Raw genomic sequence first — 18,027 nt, 5'->3', positions numbered from 1 at the left:
CTGAGTTTGTTCCATGCTCTAACTACTGAGTCACTGGCTTCAGTGGAGAAATCTGATCTTATTGTTGTTTTAATCTGCACATTAATCAAGCAGACCAACTCCCAAGCAGACCAATAATTTGGCATATAACCTGCGTATGGATCAATCACTGGCTAGTAGTAGCAAGGAATATTTACTAGGTCAGGCAGTCAAGTTTTTGATAGGCAATATCACTAAAAAGAGAGGAACAAAAACAGTTCCAGAATCTCACTAAAAAGAGATCCAACAACCACTGAATAATGTGGAAAGTAATCAGTCTCCACTATTAGGGCCAGCGCCAGGCATAAGGAGGCGTTTGCGCACCAACAACATTCCATGCAGCCAGTGCTGGCTTAAATAGGCCTGGCTGCCCCTGACTCCCGCATCGTCATATCATTGCACTAGTGAGCTGTGTGCACACACCTTTGCACATGATGACATAGCAACGTGGGGGACAACCAGGCCTATTTAAGCCTGCATTGGCTGCATCGGGAGGGTGTTGTCTAGGAGGGTGGAGCTCTGTGATCCGCACCAGTATCGGGTCACGGGCCACAATTTGCAGCCTGGGATAAGGAGTTGAGGTGCTCTGCAAATCACTCCCTGAAACCTAATGCCAGAGCTTGGAAAAGTTACTTTTTTGAACTACAACTCCCATCAGCCCAATCCAGTGGCCATGCTGGCTGGGGCTGATGGGAGTTGTAGTTCAAAAAAGTAACTTTTCCAAGCTCTGCGTGGAAGCTCCACCCCCCAGGGGTCCTTCTGAATCCCAGGGTCCCTCAGGTCCATGCCCTGCTCAGAAGAGGGAGGTTCTCAGAAGTGAATAGCATCAACCCAAACAAAATCTAAAGGTTTCCAGAAACTTTCAATGCATGCTGTTGTGGATTTGAAATTTTGGAACTCTTACAGGCACAATGGGGAAGGCACTGGGATTCTTTTCCTCCTGGTTTCTCTCATCTCCCTCCTCCCCATTTTTTTGACCAAGTGTGTGATGGTCAGTTCTGTGTTGCAAGGGGAGGAAGGAGGGAGGAGGACTTTGTAAACAAAACAAACACACTTGTGGACTCAATTATGCTCACATGATCACAGAAGGAAGGGTGGTGAGGGTGGGGGAAGAGGCAGTGGCAGGCAAAGAGCAAAGTAAACAAAAAGAAGGAACATGTCTACAAGTATGGATGGGGGAAAGTTTAATCCAAATATGAAGTAAGTGCCAAGTGGTCAGGTTTGGACTACCAGGAGACAATATGAATAAGGAACCATGGATTTGTAGCAATTTTACTCGGCACTATGGATGAGCCCTTAACTTAGCTTGTTATAGTCCAGCAGCCTCCTCTGCCTATGAGTTTATTCTCTGCCCAAGACTGTTGTCATGGCTTCCAACCCTTTTCAGAAATCTTTGCACTCTGAGAAAAAAACATCATATCTCCAAAATATAGTTCAGCAGGTTTTTATTGCACTGAATGCAGTTAAAACCATTAATTTTAGTGGGGAAGCCATGGAGTATTAAAAAATGATACTGAGGTCAGTGATATGGAAAGGAAGGACTCCTTCTGGGAGGAAGGGCAGGATATAATTTTAATAAATAAATTATCCACACAAGCTCCAGATAGCGTGCATTATTGTATACCAAAGTTAATCTTCTGAAAGCATGAATAGTTTCCACTTCGCTAGAGCACTCAGAATCAGGGAAATAATTTGTATTCCCTGAGTCATAGAAGGTCACTGTTACAGAAGGGAAAACATCCAGATTTTCATATTCTGGTTCAGGGCCTTACATAGAATCTCATCCATCTGTTGCAGTAATAGCACTGGTAATTTTTAGACATTTATTTATTTTGCCACATAACTCTTAAACGTTCAGTTCAGTGTGAAACCTTAAAAGAGGTTGCTGCGTATGTTTGATTTGTTTGGTTTGTTTTGTCGCGATGTCACTGGAAGATTGTGAGGGAGGTTGTGTGGGAAGAAATATAATGATGGGCCAAAGAGCACATTATATTTTCATGAAGTAGTAAGATAAACAACTGTGTGTGTGTGTCTGTGTGTCTGTTATCTGCTGCTTGCAATAACCCCATATACTTTTGTGCCTTTGAATAGCAGTCATGTTTTGTGTTCTGAGTTCAGTTTTTCTTAAAAAAAAAAATTCATTGGAATAGAGTCACAAATAAAATCCACAATATTTTTTGTTTTTGTTCTGAGCAGGAAATCAGAATTTTGAGTTGACAGTTTTTAATCCGCTACTCCTGCAGCACTGCATTAATTTGAGAGGTAATCCTAGCTGGATGGGGAGAAAACTAAATCGTTTCTCATTTACACCATCCCCTTTCAACATGACACTGGAATAAAGCTTTCAAAGCATGAAACACTTTTCTGACAAATGCTACATAAGAAAGAGATACACACAATAGGGTGCACCCAACAAAGTCATAATCAGAGTACACCGATTGAAATCAATAGACTTGTTAGTCATTCTATTAAATATGGCTTAGTTTATTACAATCCATTTATGCAGTATTTTTTTATTTATATATGTTAGAAATTTCTGAACCACCCTTTATCCAAAACAATAATGTTTGACTATTATTGGTTTGATTTGTTAGTTGGTAACCGAAGGTCTCCAAGTGACATACAACAGTGTTAAAAACAAATACATAATTCCATAAAAAATGCAGAACAATAAAACAACCCCCATACAGCCACAGAAAGCTTTAGCAGTCCACTAATAACAGTATCATTCTGTTAAAAGCCTGGGGAAAAGATAAGTCTTTACCTGGTGCTGAAAAGATTTCAATGAAAATACCAGGTGGATCTCACTGAGGACCACATTCCTCAGATGGGGTACCACAACTGAAAAGTCCCTCTTCCTTGTCACCAGTCTCTGAGCTTCCTCCAGAGGGGGAACTTGGAAAAGAGCTGCAGAGGAAAATCTGAGCATCTGGGAGAAGTATTCCAGAAGATACTGGAGTCCTGAGCATTAAAGAGCATTATAGGTTAAAACCAGCACTTTGAATTGGGCTGAAAAGCATACAGGCAGGCAGTATAATTGGCAGACAATTGGTGTAATATGATCTGTAATGATCTGAACGGCAGTCACAGTTTGTGTTCTGAGTTTCTGTGGGGTCACATGGGTGAATGATAATGATGATGATAACAAATATAATAAAAAGCAAATCGTAGTGCATCGTAAAATAAATAAAAAATAAAAGACAACAGATAAAAGCTAAAAAGCAGACCAACCATAAATTAAGATGCCTTGGCAAACTAGAATGACTTAGCTATGTGGAAAAGACTGAAATTTCTATACTAGTAAAGCTTATCTAGGTGAGGTATGTGATGTTCCTATATTAATGTATATATGGTAAGTGTTGTTGTTTTAGAAGATACATGGTAAGTGGAGTGAAAGAGGGGGAGTGAATGGGCAGTAGAATGCGGGATGATTGGCTGAGTGTTTAAAATGGCTGAATGTATAAAAGGAAGAGTGAGAGTGGAATCTGGGGGGGGAGAAGAGAAAGAGTGGATTGCTTGGTGGGGTTTGAGAGAGTTGTTTGCCAGGAGAGCGTGAAGAAGGAGGGAGGTGGAGTTCGGATTAGTATTGAGTAAAACCATATGCTTATGTGCCTTAAGAAGAAATCTTGTTAATCTTGTTAGCTTTGTTATCTGTAATAAATACTTAATTTGGTTTACCAAAGGCCTGATCCTTGGCTGGGGTTTCACAGACCAGAAGGGAGGGTAAGGTAATGACCAAGGCTGAAGGGGAACTGTAACAAATGGTGGCAGGGGTGAAGAGAATAACAATGCAGTATTCAGAGTCTCTGGGAATACTAGTATTAGGATGTTACTGGTGGTTGCCTAGCAGGGGGATCTGTTGAGATCTGTGCTAGAGCGGGGAGAGAAACCATAAGAGAGAGCGGTCCGGACTGGTGGAGTCCCTGGTGGTGCCTAGTGACAGGCAGTAACCACGAGCAGGTAGGAACCTGACAGGGAGAGCCAGGGAAGGACGCGTCACAAGGTATTTCAAAGTCAAAGTGTGACCACAGAAAAGGCCCTCTCCTTCATGCAAATGGAAACATAACTCACATTAGCAAAAAGGCTGCACACTTAGAATGGCCATCTTATTGCACAGGCAGGAGGATACATTCCTTGGGTTGCAAGGCATTTAGGGCTTTAAAAGGCAAAGTGCAGAACCTTGGGCTTGGAAGCGAATTGGCAGCTAGTGTACTACTTTAAGAATTGGTGTGATATGGCTTCACCTAACCACACCAGACACAATTCTTGTAGCTGAATTCAATAGTAATTAAAGTGTACATGTCCTGTTCAAGGCCATTCAGACTACTGTAATGATTACAGTAGTCTAACTGGAAGATTACCAGATCATGAATCACTATAGCTAAACTATCCTTATCCAGGAATGGTTATTGCTGGTGAACTGCCTGAACTGATAAAGGGAAAATTTATATTGTTTTCATATATACAATTGTTTTATATATGTTTTTATTGTATTGTGAAATAGCTTCAAGATGACTCATAGAAAGTGACTCATAAATAATAGCAGTAGTAGTAGGAGTATTCCATACCATTGAAGAGATTTGAGTCTACAGTGACAGAACTGGAATTCGTAATACCACTGCACTGCACAGCTGCTCTTTCAAGGGGCGTGCAACCCTGTCCAATTTCCCAGACTTGAGAACCACCTTTCCACTGCACCTCTTTCAGCTTGCCTTTTCAACCTTTTTAATTCTAAAGAAGAAAAGTTAAAATCACTAAAGCCCCTTTTACATTTTAGTTGCATGAAGGGCTCTTCTATGTGATTACCAGGAAGTGTAGCTGTGTCATTGGTCCTAACCTCTGGCCATCTGTAATGTGGGCATCTGTAATGAAAAACCTACACAAGAACAGTTTTCCTGATTCAGACATCCACTCTTCTTATGTATATAAAAAATATTTACACATCAACAGCTAAATATGGAATATGAGCCAACAGTGTGATGTGGCTGCAAAAAAGGCAAATGCTATTTTAGGCTGCATTAACAGAAGTATAGTTTCAAAATCACATGAAATATTAGTTCCCCTCTATTCAGCACTGGTTAGGCCTATCTTGAGTACTGCATCCAGTTCTGGTCTCCGAATTTCAAGAAGGATGCAGACAAACTGGAACAGGTTCAGAGGAGGGCATCAAGGATGAACAGGGGACTGGAAACCAAGCCCTATGAGGAGAGACTGAAAGAACTGGGCATGTTTAGCCTGGAAAAGAGAAGACTGAGGGGAGATATGGTAGCTCTCTTCAAGTACATGAAAGGTTGTCACACAGAGGAGGGCCGGGATCTTTTCTCAATCGTCCCAGAGTGCAGGACACAGAATAATGGGCTAAAGCTGCGGGAGGCCAGATTTTGACTGAACATCAGGAATAACTTCCTAACCGTTAAAGCCATATGACAATGGAACCAATTACGTAGAGACCAGGCCTACTCATGGGACAGAGACTGCCTTGATCGCCCTGCTTGATGACCTATGCCGGGTATCAGACAGGGGGAGTGCATCCCTGTTGGTGCTGCTGTACGTCTTGGCGGCCTTCGATACGATCGACCATGATATCTTTCTGGACCATCTAGCTGGGATGGGATTGGGAGGCACTGTTTTACGGTGGGTCCTGTCCTACCTGATGGACAGAACCCAGAAAGTGGTGCTGGGAGACTACTGCTCGACCCCCTGGCCGTTGGCCTGTAGGGTACCGCAAGGTTCCATTCTGTCTCCCATGCTTTTTAACATTTATATGAAACTGCTGGGAGAGGTCATCAGGAGATTTGGAGTACAATGTCATCAATATGCTGATGACACTCAGCTCTATCTCTCCCTACCACTTGATTGCAGGGAGGGAGTGCTCATCCTAAACCGTTGCCTGGAGGCTGTGAAGGGCTGGATGTGGGCTCACAAACTGAAACTTAATCCAGATGGAAGTACTGCTGGTCAAGAGAAAAACTGCATCAGGGATGGGGTTGCAACCTGTTCTGGATGGGGTTGCACTCCCCTGGAAGGAGCAGGTCCGCAGTTTGGGAGTCCTCCTGGATCCTGCCCTGCTGCTTGAATATCAGGTGGCTGTGGTAGCCAGGAGTGCTTTTGGCCAACTCAAACTGGTCTACCAGCTGCTTCCGTTACTGGAGGCAGTTGACTTGGTCACAATGACACATGCATTGGTGACATCGAGGCTTGATTACTGTAACACACTCTATGTGGGGCTGCCTTTGAAAATGGTATGGAAATTGCAGTTGGTTCAAAATGCAGCAGCCAGAATGTTAACTGGAGCACGGTGCAGGGAGCATATCACCCCTGTGGTTTATCAAGTCCACTGGCTCCCAATTTGTTTCCGGACCCAATTCAAAGTGCTGGTTCTGACCTTTAAAGCCCTAAATGGCCTTGGACCAATATACCTGAGGGACCCCTTATGCCCATATGTACCTGCCTGGGATTTAAGATCATCTGCCTCTGGTCTCCTCTGCGTGCCTGGAATAAAAGATGTTAGACTGACAGGCACATGGGAGAGAGCTTTTTCAGCTGTAGCCCCCAAGCTTTGGAATGCCCTGCCCCAAGAAGTCAGCTCTGCTCCCTCCCTGATGGTTTTCCAGAGACTTCTGAAAACAATCTTGTTCCGGAGAGCCTTTGGGAGGAACTGACGGTAGAGCCTGACACTGATTTTATGCCTTCTACATTAAATTTTACCTTTGTAGTCCCTTTAGTACCACTCCCTATATATATGTACAATATATATATTGTATTTTAATTTATTTTAATGTTTTTGTGATTTTACTGCTTACAATTTCATTATGTATGTGTTTTATTTTATTTTTGTAAGCCGCCACGAGTACCCTATTAAAGGGTAGAAGGGAGGGACAGAAATATTTTAAAATAAATAAAATAAATAAATAGAGAGGTAGTGGGCTCTCCAACACTGGATGCATTCAAGAGGCAGCTGGACAGCCATCTGTTGGGAATGCTTTGATTTGGATTCCTGCATTTATTATTTATTTATTTAATTAATTAATTAATTTGTATCCCACCCTTCCTTCCAGCAGGAGCCCAGGGCAGCAAACAAGGCACTAAAAACACTTTAAAACATCGTGAAAACAAATCTTAAAATACATTAAGACAAAACAGCGTTAAAAACATTTTAAAAACTTTTTTAGAAAGGGTTAAAAACATTATTAAAAAACATATTAAGCAATTCTGACACAGACGCAGACTGGGATAGCTCTCAGCTTAAAAGGCTTGCTGAAAAAGAAAAGTCTTCAAAAGCCGCCAAAAAGATAGCAGAGATGGTGTCTGGCTAATATTCAGGGCAGGGGGTTGAGCAGGGGGTTGGACTTGATGGCCTTATAGGCCCCTTCCAACTCTACTATTCTATGATTCTATGGTTCAGTGGATCTCTTTTGCCAGGAGCTCCAAAATCCGGGTGGCACATCCAGAAAAACCCTATATTAACTCACCATATTTCTGAGACAGATAAAACATTGAACAAGCTCTCCCATTCTGATCTGAGCAGGCTAAGTGGCATTCCTGAGTATACAGACCTTTAAACTGGCTGTTCATGCTTCTTAAATGGCTCTTTAAGACTTGAAAAGTTATGACCAGCATTTGAATTGGATTCAGAGAAATAATCAGATACATTGTAAAACAAAATGAACAATCTAAGTCACTGTTGCATGATGCAGTTTTATTTCTGCTTCTTTTATCTTAAAATATAGCCAAAGTTCACACAGAAGCCTGTGAATAAGACTTCATGTGGTGATAAGCCTCGGGGAGACTGCAGCTGTCCCAATTGCTGCTACTACCTACTGAGAGATCCTTTTCAACCCTCTCCTAGCACTGATGCCACAACCAACCAACCACATCTTTACTCACCATTCCTCTCAGAGCACCTGGCAAATTGCAGTTTTTGGAACTGCTACAATCACTGAGAGGCTTCTCATTGAGTCATCTAAATGGGCTCCTGTGTGAACCAGGGCAAGTTGTGGTAAAGAGAGCTGAATAGAATTGGCCAAGAGAAAATGATTGTCAATGTACATTGAAACCTAACACACATGGACATTTGTTCAGATTTTTCTCAATAAGAAAGCAGAACTGATGTATGGTAGTCATGTTAGGAAACTATTGGCCCAAACAGCAGGTCAAAATGATGAACTCAAAGTTGGCTTGGTTTATGTATTCTTTTCTTCATTCCTTGGCTCTCAGTTGTGGCTTCCTGCCATCATTGCTAATGGATTCAGCAAAATGTCACAATATATGACAGTTAATTTATGGTGGGTGATGAAACATTCTATCCATGGGATTTACTCTCCCGAAGTCAGTGTACTCCTTGGTTGATTTACATTTGTGAAGGCTGCATGCTAGACAAATGGGGCTTGTGAAAATGATTCAGAGGACGGAAAAGAAATACACAATGAATAAAATAAATGACAGACATCTCATAAAATTACTTCTTAGAAATAATCACCAGAGTAAAAAACAGGGAGGGAAATACCAACTTTTTATCTCTTAGACAATATGCACTTCTTCAGCTTCTACAAACTCCCTTTCTGAAGTCATCATTAATCTTACCAAAACATCAGGTACTTCAAACCAGATCTGAATATGGAAAAAAATATCAGTTTGCCCATCTACATAAGAACATAAGAAGAGCCTGCTGAATCAGGCCAGTGGCCCATCTAGTCCAGCATCCTGTTCTCACAGTGGCCAACCAGGTGCCTGGGGGAAGCCCACAAGCAGGACCCAAGTGCAAGAACACTCTCCCCTCCTGAGGCTTCTGGCAACTGGTTTTCAGAAGCATGCTGCCTCTGACTAGGGTGGCAGAGCACAGCCATCACGGCTAGTAGCCATTGATAGCCCTGTCCTCCATGAATTTGTCTAATCTTCTTTTAAAGCCATCCAAGCTGGTGGCCATTACTGCGTCTTGTGGGAGCAAATTCCATAGTTTAACTATGCACTGAATAAAGAAGTACTTCCTTTTGTCTGTCCTGAATCTTCCAACATTCAGCTTCTTTGAATGTCCACGAGTTCTAGTATTATGAGAGAGGAGAAGAACTTTTCTCTATCCACTTTCTCAATGCCATGCATAATTTTATACACTTCTATCATGTCTCCTCAGACCCGCCTTTTCTCTAAACTAAAAAGCCCCAAATGCTGCAACCTTTCCTCGTAAGGGAGTTGCTCCATCCCCTTGATCATTCTGGTTGCCCTCTTCTGAACCTTTTCCAACTCTATAATATCCTTTTTGAGATATTAGAAGTAAAGATGATTCAGTCTATGTTCTTGCCTTTACTTTTTACTCATATTAACATATATAAGCTATGCACAACAATATATATGGTTTCAAACCATGGCTGCTTTCAGACATGGGGCTTATTGTGTTAGTTTAACGGATTAAAATGGTAGCACTTCTGTCCTGGTTTCTAAAATTCCTTTCACACTGCAATACCTGTTGCATTAAGGAACAACAGCTTTTTCAGCTGATATACCATCTGTCACACGGCTGCAGTGAATGTCTTGTTTTCATTCCTCATCCATTATACACATGCATACTCTTCCCCACTGTATGGGAGGTATGAGATTTTGTTCCATCGCCATGCAACCCTTATATATATATACCAGTACAATTTTCATCAGGCAAAAAAATAATAATGTGTGCCTAAAGGGTGGGAACGCACTGCATGCTGGGATGCCTGTCATCTGAATCACTGCAGCTAGCAAAAAACTTCCACAATTTTCTGGGTTCCCAAGCTTGAAAAAGGATTATTTCTAGTATTATTTATCATGAAAATTAGTGCTAAACTTGCACTATATTTACTAGAATTCCAGAACTAGCTTGTACATTGTGTGAAAGATCAAATATAATGTGCAAATTACCAGATAAGAAATCGTCAGAATAATGGAATAAAGTGCAGTGTGAAAGCAGCCCAAGTTCAGACCAATGTTATTTGCCACCTCTTACATAACCCCACACCTGGAATTAAGACTCGAATCTTTAGCATTTGGTTAAAAGTTATATTTGCACTAATCAGACCAAACAAGTGTGGGCAGGCATGTATTATCTGTCCAGACCTCTGGGAGCAAAACCATCCAGAGGAACTCCATCACCCTCTCAGGTGTGTGGCCTGACCTGGGCCAACCACCTCTGCTGTTCAGCATTCTGCAGCTGGCATATGCCAGGTCTCAAGAGCACAAAATCAAGCTGTCCCCCAAGCCAGTCAACAATAGAAGGAGGTTAGTGATGTACCCTTCACCCACTGTGCAACAGCCTGATTGAACACAACCGATCAGAAGCCAACTTAATTAAGAGCATTGTAGAGTAGGCAAAAAAGGATGCCCTAAAATTCCTACTCAGTCCCAGATAGTAACTGCAAAGACCTAGGGTGCTTTCACACTGCACTTTATTCCGTTATTCTGACAATTTCTTACCTGGTAATTTGTGCATTATATTTGAGCTTTCACACAACATACCGGGTAGCTCCAGAATTCTGGTGGAATGTAGTGCAAGTACAGCGCTAATTTCCGCAATAAATGATACCAGAAATAATCTGTTAGCAAGGCTGGGAACCCGGAAGATCGCGGGAGTGTTTCGCTAGCTGCTGCCGCTCACATGACAAGCATCCCAGCATGCAGTGTATTCCCGCCCTTTAGTTGTGCAGGTTGTTGTCGTTGTTGTTTTGCCTGACGAATGTTGTACCACTATTCCGGTATCAGCGCAGATAGCAGCAGCATTTAATGCACACACCCATCTTGATACAACTAAAACAATTTAAAAAGTCAGATCCAAAAGGGAGAGGCCTTGCATGGCGACGGGACAATATCTTAGACCTCCTATACAGTGGGGAACAGTGTGCATGGATGAGGGACGAAAACAAGCCATGTGAAAGACCGTTGTGCAAAATGCTGGTATATTGGATGAAAAAGCTGATGTTCCTTAATGCAAGAGGTACTGCAGTGTGAAAGGGATTTTAAAAATTGGGACAGAAGCGCTACCTTTTTCATCTGTTAAACTAGCACTATTAGCCCCATGTGTGAAAGCACCCCTACACTGCTCAAAGTGTGGGAGGGCAGGATGATGAAAGAGGTGAAGAGGAAGTGTTTGGGGGAGAGGCCTCCTTTATATAGGAAGCTTGCTACCCCAAGCCTACTGGCTTACAAGGTCATTTCTCAGTAGAGTTCAGGGTGGCATTTTGGACTCACAACAACCTTGAGAAGTGAGTTAGGTCCAAGGCTACCCAGTGAACAGGTAAAGTGGAATTTGAACCTGATTGTCCCACATTTAAACTGATTGTTCCACATTTAAACTTGTGCCAATATCCTACACTGATGGGTACATGGTCCGGCCTTTTGGGCATGGGAATGGGTTTGACGGTATCCTATAATGTGTAAACAGAGCAGGTCTCTCCTACTCTGCTTGCCATCTATTTCAATACTAGTACATGTTTCCATTGCCATTTATCATGCACATGGGGTTGCACACAACTGTTCCCATGGAATGAGGTATGTATTTCAGTACCATTGTGCTGCAATAGAGGCTATTAACAGAGAAGGCATGGACTCGTTATTGTTATTATTATTATTTTTAATCATTTCCTTTATGAATTGTTTGCCATGAAATATGAGATCAATGATTCACACTGATTTTATTCTATTGAATTTACAGGGCACATCCAGCAAAAAGTACCCTTAAATTCTATGGAAGTTAGGGTTCAAGACACGGAATAATGGTTCAAGTTACAGGAAGCCAGATTTCGACTAAGCATGAGGAAAAACTTCCCAACTGTTAGAGTGGTATGACAATGGAACCAATTACCTAGGAAGTGCTGGGCTCTCCAACACTAGAGGCACTCAAGAGGCAGCTGGACAGCCACCTGCTTAGTATGCTTTAATTTGGATTCCTGTATTGAGCAGGGGGGTTGGACTTGATGATGTTATGGGCCTGTTACATCTCTGCTGTTCTATGATTCTATGGAAGACAATGTAATGTATGAATATAACTGATGCTTTCTTGGCTTCACACTGCTTCCTATGATGGTCTCTAATCTTCCCTTATGGCCAACATCCAAGGCTTGGGTTGTTGCAAAATCAGTGTAGTACCAGTGTTCTCACACGGGCATGTCAAAAGTACCACTCTCACCCTGGGACTGGGACATGTAGCCCTCAGCTCTATGAGTTCAGCACATCAGCTCATATGACTGAGCTTAAATCAGCATAAGTTATATTATAAGTTATTCTATAAGTTAAATCAGCATAAGTTATGATATATATATATATATATAATATATATATATATACACACCAAGAGGTCAATCCCTTTTCCTTGTAGCAACTTTAAACCTTTTTGTGAACTTTCCTTTTCTGCCCCCCCAAAATATGTAAGGGCTATAAGATCCCCATCTCAAGTCACAGAGAATTCATCTCCCTTTAAAATAATGCATTAACTTACCTAGACCCTTGCCTGAAAGGTTTTACACTGTGATTTCCCTAAAATTAAGAGAACCATTAAGTTTGTGAGTTAGATAAGACAACCTAGAGCTTTCTGGGCATTAAGTACAACTGAGTTAAGAATGAAGCCTTGTAGAAGTGCTGCAAGACCTGCAATGTGCGAAGATCTAGGAAAGGAAGCCATGCCAGCCTAAGACATTTTGCTCTCTGAAACAGAGCAGCAATGACACCCCCACTAGGGCCAATGCTTTAAAAAGTCTTGCTGCACCATTTAGATGCCAATTTCTCCCTTTATACACACGTGCGTACGCACACACACACACCCCAGTGCTGTCTGAAGCATATCACTTCACCTCTGCTGCATGGCAGGGTAACTCTGAAATAAAGTGTACTGTACTGTGCCTGAAATACAGTGTACTCTATTTTTTCTGCAGTAGCCTTAGAATAAATGCTCCTAAATATTGCTGTCATGCTTCCTGACAAGATGATTTATTGACTCTGGGTCTCAAGCTTTGGGCTGCTGTGGGTATCTAACACACCTCGTATTTATTTCTTTTTAAAAAATGGTGAACAGGCTATTCCTACATAGCAAGACCACTCTCCTGTACTGCATGGACATGGGATATCATAAGTCATATTCAGTCATTCAAAAATATGCAACAATAAAACATGTAAGAGGAGTGTGGCTCTGAGCCCCTGAGCCCTTCATAGGCTCATCTCTAATGCTCAGGGCTCCAGCTCACAGAGACTGCATGTGTTTAGCAGGCTGCCCTAATGCAGAAATTTCTTCAACCCATGTGAAACCTCAGTGAGAGGCTGGCAACAGCAGAAGTGGGGTGCGGCCCCTCCCTCTTGCAATGATCATTGCTTGTTTTTGATTGTTTGAATAGGGCTATAATCATATTTATTTATTTTTCTTTCCTTCTATGCGATTCCCATTTTATTCTCACAACAATGGCCCTGGCCTCCTACTGGGAGGAAGGGCAGGATATAAATATAATAAATAAATAAATAAATAATAACATAAACAACTGCATGAGGAAGGGTAGGCTGAGGGAAGGTGACTGAACTTGCATTACCCACTAAGCTACAGGGATGAGAAGGGATTTGAACCTGGGCTTCTTCCCTGTCCAAGTCAAATGCTCAATCACATGTAGGGATGTGATCCACTGGTTGGTGCCGGTTTGATTGCATTTCATCAAACTGACAGGCAGATGTGTTTTATGTTTGTTGTGTTTTCAATGTCCTTTGCTTTCACTGTTCCATTTTTTTCTCCTTTAAAATAATATTGTTAACATTGTTTTCCTTTTGGAAAGGAAAGTGGCTTTCCCAGTGCCCAGTGCCCACCCAGTCCCCCCTTCTCCTCTTTCTCTTCATCCAAAATTGTACTGGATTCCTGCCCCCAGCCCTGGGAGAAAGCAAAAGATCATCTTGTCTGTTACCATTACAGAATGCAAGAGATTGCCTGGTCATTTTCACAGTTAACAAAGGAAAAAAACAGACTGGTAAGTTTCACAATTAGCAAATGAAAAAGCAGGCTGGTCATCTTAATGTTAGCAAATAAAAGACATAGGCTGCAAAGCAAAGAACAGGCTGAGCAAAGCAAAGATGCAGGCTGCAAAGCAAAGAGCAGGTTAGCCATTTTAAAGTTAGCAAAGCAAAGGCACTGGGTCAGTTTTGTATTAGCAAAGAAATGTTTGATGAAGTTTTTTAAAAAACAAAAATCTGGTGTTAGGAAAAGCCATTGAAACTCGCAACATTCAGGATTGGTCTGTAAAGATAGCGAACATGTGGACTAGCAGGAAGTCTGATTAGATTTAAGTGAAATTCCCACCCATTCCTAATCATGACATTGTCTCTTCAAATAGTGTAACATACTTGCAAATAGTGATTAATAAAGCCTTTTCATGCATAGAATACTTTATAGCCTTGAGCCACAGACACATTTGAACATGCATATATTCTTTACAATCAATGGGTTGTATTCACTGTAGTCCGAAGGTAAATGTTCCATCAACACAAGGATTTCTTATGCAGTGGAATGTTCTCCCCCTTTCCTCCCTGTACATGCTGAGTATTCCCCCAACTCTCTGCAGCAGATTTGGGGATGACACAGGGCATGCGTTGGGAAATGAGAAGGGGGAAGTCTGACTGCACTAGTAGTAATCCTTGCACTCACACAATTATTTAGTTGAATACTGCAAAATAGCTTGACGTACACTTATTCATCATCAAAGAAGATCCATTTTTTTCCAGGTGAAGAACAGAAGGTTCTGTTTATATATACAAATGCTACCTGGGATAAATATAATTATGAAATAGTGTCTGTGTTTCACTAAAGCTGAAATCCTTGGAGAAAACCAGCAGTTTGGTTTATGCATCAGCATGTTTTGTAAATGTGTTTAGAAGCAAATTTAGTGGATGTGCTTCTCAATAAGCTGTAGTTTGGCAAGCTTTTTTTTCTGATGAGAATTGCATGTCCAACATAAATTAGTATTACTGCGGGTGTACATTCATGGCTCATTAGCTGTTGCTCTTTTTGTTATTAAGCTTCATTTATAGAACTAGTGGTAACACCTTCTTTTTGATGGTATCCTTAAAATACAACCCTTAAAACTTTGCATTTAGCAGCCACACCTGTCTTTGTGTACAAAATGACCAGGCTGTGTTTTATGAAGTTTAAAGTTGGGAATTTCATTTTGCTCTTGTGTAAAAAACATTTTAAAAATCCAGTTTACATAGCCTGCCCAATTTCTTTCTTGCCACCAAGTGGATGAACATCCTGTAAGATCACTAAAAATATGTTGTGGTTCTTATCAGAAAATGGTTTATTCAGTAGCATTAAACTCAATCCTCATTTAATCCTGATTTAGATGGTGGCAAAGTGACTCAGGATAGTATCTCAATTTAACAAAAGTTATTGTCCCAAAGAGATGTCCCAATGGACAGATCAAAGAACTAAAACAATCCACTTCCATCCATGAAAAACATTTTCCCCTTCTCTTCCACTTTCTAAGCAGGCTTTCAAAAGACTTTCTTTCAAATGACTGCATCTGGGTGTCACACAGAGAGGAGATATTTTTAGTCAGCTATCACCAAAAGATATCAGTTTACATCAGTCCCTTTCTTAGTTCTGAAAAAAGAAATGTTTCTTTGGATTTCATTAAGAGATACTTTAGATATTGAGTCTACATATAGACAGTCAACATTTTTAAGTACTCGTGATAAACATTCTGTATTAAGGACATGAATCCCAAGATTCCTTGGTTGTGTCCTGGTGACCACTTTATAAAGGAAACTTTCATTTTCTGTTGCTAACTATGCAAACAACCAAATTGTATCTAGTTTCACTTCCAGACAACCTGTTTATTGAGCATTCACCTTATTTGTTTGCAGGGAGATTAGATGATGTTGGTTATTTAATCAATTTTCATTCTGATTTGTTCATGGGGAGATTAGATGGTGTGTCAAAGCAAGTGTTATCCCACACTTTCCAGACCATTTTCCAATCGCTTATCACAGAAAGGTCTGATCCTTTGGAGAAGTAGGTTTGTTTCACAAGACCTCCAAATCAACTTTATTTGTGCAAACTGAATTTGCTGATATACGACTGAATCCCATCTGAAAAATGGTTAAATCCTGGAAGCATGCTAAGTTTGATTTTCTGGTTAAGTAAATGGAAATGAAAGCTGGTTCAAATGATTTGGGGGCATGTGACACAATTCCAAGTGACAGTCGCGTATCGGAATGAGAAGCTACTTTTTTATGAGGAATCTGACATCAAAATCTCTCAGAACATAGAGGATCTTCTCCATGCATTCTCAACACGCAACTTTTCACATGCTTTGATCTTTCCATGGGGGAAATTTCAAACAAGCTGTTTCCCACATGCAACTTGATTATGCAGCTATCAAGCAATGAATATCCATTTGTGAACTCAATTGATGAACATCCAAAAGCTGGTCTTGAGAGACATCATTTAAAATATGTCCTTGAATAGGGGGAAAAGTGATTATGTTGACTGGATAGGAAGTATTTTCATCATCCCAAATATAATCCACTGTTGATTGTTGTCCAACCACATTCTGTATATTTTACAGATCAGAAACATGGAAGAAATTTGGTACTAGATGCAGAGGAAGCACCACAGGTTGGGCTAAAATAGTTCAAATCAAAGGTTTCATCCCTCCCTTGCCTGCCAAATAATGGAGATTCAGTGGCTGAAATGGCACTGAAATTGAGGAGGTGGGGAAAATATCCTATTTTTAAAAATGATTATTGCTTTGTTACCTGCCATGCATTTTTTAAACAATATTTAAAAACCATTCTCTTTGTCTCTTTCTTGCAGAGCGAGAGAGCGAGAGAGAGAGAGCACTTTCATCCTGGCTGCTACAATTGGCCATTTCTCCTCCCAGAAGATAAAGGCGCTGGTGCCATGTCTTGCATTTTTATTCATATAAAAGATGTGTGTAATGTTTTCACTTCATAGTCATAATCTGTCATTATTCTACACATCTTACAATTCCAGCTTTCTTTCTTTTGTGTACATAGTTTGCAGCTTAGCTTGCTTGTCTTTATTTTACATACTGGTAAAAGCCTTTATAAAGTGTTCACAAGGATACTACATTCTGTGTAATGTAATTTAGTTGAAGCCCAAGTGCTCACTGCCAGGAGCTCTTCATTAAAAGAAGTACATCCAAATTGTGTGTTTCTTTTTCTTTCTTTCTTTTTTTAAAAAAGAGTCTCTAGTGAAGGAAAACTTTAAACATTAAGTCAAAGATGGGGAAGGCAAATATTTTCCAAAGCTGACAATTTTCTCTTTGCAAAGACAAGGCTGCATTTGCTTCAGCCAGTTGAAATGGCCACACACAACACGAGAAGCCAAAAAGCATTGCAGACCTAAAATAAGATTAATAGACTGCATAAATATGTCAAATATCAAGATGGCAATGTAAAACTTGAGAAGTTATTCTCTCTTCTCCCACCCCATCCCAATTTATTTACATCAGTCATAATGTTGGGATATGGGACAAATCACAACAAATGCAGAAATGTATCTCTGTCTGAAAAGAAAATTATTCCAAGGGCACATGCTAATCTTAGCAGCCTCTAAACCAAGGTGGGTGAGCTGGAGTGCTTTGTTTTGAAGGAGAACAATATGGTGGGCATAGCAGAAACTAGGTATGGAAAGAACAAGTGGGATATGGTTATCGATCTCTGGATGCATGCTCTATACGCAGAATAGGGAACGACTTACTGAGAGCAGTGTCACTCTGCCCATCAAAGAGGACACTGAGTGAAGCAATGACTCCATCTGTACTGTACATTTAAAGCAGTAGCATATCACTTTAAAGAGCTATGGCTCCCCCCAAATAATCCTGGGAAATGTAGTTTGTTAAGGGTTCTTGGGAGTTGTTAATAGACCCCTGTTCCCCTCACAGAGCTACAATTCCCAGAGTTCTCTTGGAAGAGTGTTTGTTTGTTAAGCCACTCTGGGAATGGAACTGTAGTATTCCTCCATTGAATTGCCATACCAAAAGTAATTTAATATCA

The 18,027-nt window shown here is 40.9% G+C and overlaps 1 long non-coding RNA gene across 2 annotated transcripts in view; it reads left to right on the top strand.

The window, feature by feature from the left end:
* The window catches only part of LOC133378332 (uncharacterized), a 47,360-nt gene extending 30,240 nt beyond the window's left edge, over positions 1-17,120 (top strand). Inside the window, exons 1-4 of one of the 2 annotated variants that reach the window (XR_009760960.1) lie at positions 11,705-11,820; positions 13,925-13,979; positions 16,575-16,719; positions 16,823-17,120. This is a non-coding gene — a long non-coding RNA (uncharacterized LOC133378332). Of the gene's footprint in view, positions 1-11,704; positions 11,821-13,924; positions 13,980-16,574; positions 16,720-16,822 lie in introns of those variants that run through there. The other variant, XR_009760961.1, reaches the window with a different exon arrangement.
* The last annotated feature ends 907 nt before the right edge of the window (positions 17,121-18,027 follow it).

This window comes from Rhineura floridana, chromosome 2 (genome assembly GCF_030035675.1).
Source record: "Rhineura floridana isolate rRhiFlo1 chromosome 2, rRhiFlo1.hap2, whole genome shotgun sequence".
Lineage (NCBI taxonomy): Eukaryota > Metazoa > Chordata > Lepidosauria > Squamata > Rhineuridae > Rhineura > Rhineura floridana.
The sequence above is the reverse complement of the archived record's forward strand: the minus strand, read 5'-3'. Positions and strand labels throughout refer to the sequence as shown.